Source organism: Elephantulus edwardii, unplaced genomic scaffold (assembly GCF_000299155.1).
Source record: "Elephantulus edwardii isolate Elephantulus edwardi_28Jun2011 unplaced genomic scaffold, EleEdw1.0 scaffold02041, whole genome shotgun sequence".
Lineage (NCBI taxonomy): Eukaryota > Metazoa > Chordata > Mammalia > Macroscelidea > Macroscelididae > Elephantulus > Elephantulus edwardii.
This window is the reverse complement of record NW_006401791.1, coordinates 4,921-7,268: the sequence shown is the minus strand read 5'-3', so window position 1 is coordinate 7,268 and position 2,348 is coordinate 4,921. Positions and strand designations below refer to the sequence as shown.

The following is a 2,348-nucleotide window of genomic DNA, read 5'->3' as shown; positions in this document are numbered from 1 at the left end:
TTCGCCCGCTGGCAGCACAGGCAGGGCCGCTGGGCCCTTTCTGGGAGCGAGAACCTTCTGCCTTCTAAAGTCCAGACTTGAGCCTTCCCCTCGGCCATGCTCCTTCCAACAAAAGTAGTTGAATCATGAGAGTTATTTTAAGTCCGGTCAACCAGAGCCTAAAGAAGCATTTAAACGTTATTTTACTCCAAAAGGTTCCTTCTAAACTCGCACACCCTCGTCGTATTAGTTTATGAATTCATTTCGCTTTTAGGCCGGGGCCCCACTAGTCCGGGGTGACACAAGGCTTTCTGTAGAAGGGGCTCTGGGAGCGGACAGTTTGGGTTGAGAGAGGGTTTGCATGCAGCAGTTCACACTGGCGGCAGAACCCTGCCCATCCCACCCTGGTCAACAGCCATTAAGCTAGAACAACTGCCTGCTTTACAGTGATCCACCTTTGTGTACATGGAGTAGTCACATGTTAAAGCCGGCATTTAAAAGAATTGTTCAGCAGAGGCAGCAGCCAGAGCGGCCGCCGCCTGTGCCCTCTCCTGCTCGCCCTCCGCAGCCCTCCACCCGCCCGGGGTTCGCTTTCCCCCTTCCTCCTCCTCCGCCCGCCCGCGGGGCCCCTCTCGCCTTCCCGCCCGCCCCTATTGTTCCGCCCCCGGCCTCCCGCCCTTCTCCTTCCCGCCCGCTCCCCTTTTCCCCCTCAGTCGCCTCGCGCCTGCAGTTTTTCACCCTCACCTGTGACCAAAGACTTGACCACTCAAAGTCCAGCTCACCAGAACACAGCTCGACATGGACACCGGTGTGATTGAAGGTGGATTAAATGTCACTCTCACCATCCGGCTACTTATGCATGGAAAGGAAGTTGGCAGTCTCATCGGAAAGAAAGGAGAATCCGTTTAGAAGATGCGTGAAGAGAGTGGTGCACGTCTCAACATCTCAGAAGGGAATTGTCCTGAGAGAATTATCACTTTGGCTGGACCCACTAATGCCATCGTTAAAGCCTTTGCTATGATCATTGACAAACTGGAAGAGGATATCCTCAGCTCTGTGACCAATAGCACAGCTGCCAGTAGACCCCCAGTAACCCTGAGGCTGGTGGTTCCTGCTAGTCAGTGTAGCTCTCTCATTGGAAAAGGTGGTTGCAAGATCAAGGAAATACGAAAGTACAGGGGCTCAGGTCCAGGTGGCGGGGGGATAGGCTCCCCAACTCAACTGAGCGGGCCATCATTATCGCTGGCATTCCGCAATCCATCATTGAGTGTGTCAAACAGATCTGCGTGGTCATGTTGGAGACTCTCCCAGTCCTCCCCGAAGGGCGTGACCATCCCATACCGGCCCAAGCCGTCCAGTTCTCCAGTCATCTTTGCAGGTGGTCAGGACAGGTACAGCACAGGCAGTGACAGTGCGAGCTTTTCCCACACCACCCCGTCCATGTGCCTCAACCCTGACCTGGAGGGACTACCTCTAGAGGCCTATACCATTCAAGGACAGTATGCCATTCCACAGCCAGATTTGACCAAGCTGCAACAATTGGCAATGCAACAGTCTCATTTTCCTATGACACATGGCAACACCAGATTCAGTGGCATTGAATCCAGCTCTCCAGAGGTGAAGGGCTATTGGGCAGGTTTGGATGCATCTGCTCAGACTACTTCTTATGAACTCACCATTCCAAATTATTTGAATGGCTGCATAATCGGGCGTCAAGGCGCCAAAATCAATGAGATCCGTCAGATGTCTGGGGTGCAGATCAAAATTGTGAACCCAGTGGAAGGATCTACTGATAGGCAGGTTACCATCACTGGATCTGCTGCCAGCATTAGCCTGGCTCAGTATCTAATCAATGTCAGGCTTTCCTCGGAGACGGGTGGCCTGGGGAGGAGCTAGAACAATGCAGATTCATCCATAATCCCTTTCTGCTGTTCACCACCACCCATGATCCATCTGTGTAGTTTCTGAACAGTCAACGATTCCAGGTTTTAAATAGTTTGTAAATTTTCAGTTTCTGGACTTTATCATCCACTCGTGATTTTTTAATTAAAGCGTTTTAATTAAAAAAATGGTTCCTTGAAATGCCCTTACAATCAACAGCTGTTAATAAATACTGCCCATTTGTTTTCTTTATGCTTTTATTTTGTAGCACAACCTCTAGCATGTATATTTTATGAGAGCAGGGCTTCACCAGGGCCTTTGCATATCTGTTTTGTTCTCTAGGGTCATCATGAGGCCCTATCGGTTCCATGGCAGTGTGGAGCACAGTGTGGCTTATGGTTTTAGCGTGGAGTTGATCCGAGGATCCTTCCACCACGACTGGCCTTTTGTTTAATCAGCCTGTTGAAACTAGCCCAGTGGTGACTCTT

At 50.9% G+C, this 2,348-nt stretch overlaps 1 pseudogene; it reads left to right on the top strand.

Moving 5' to 3' along the window:
* Positions 1 to 777: 777 nt before the first annotated feature.
* LOC102858222 lies at positions 778 to 1,875 on the top strand (annotated as a pseudogene).
* Positions 1,876 to 2,348: the final 473 nt, after the last annotated feature.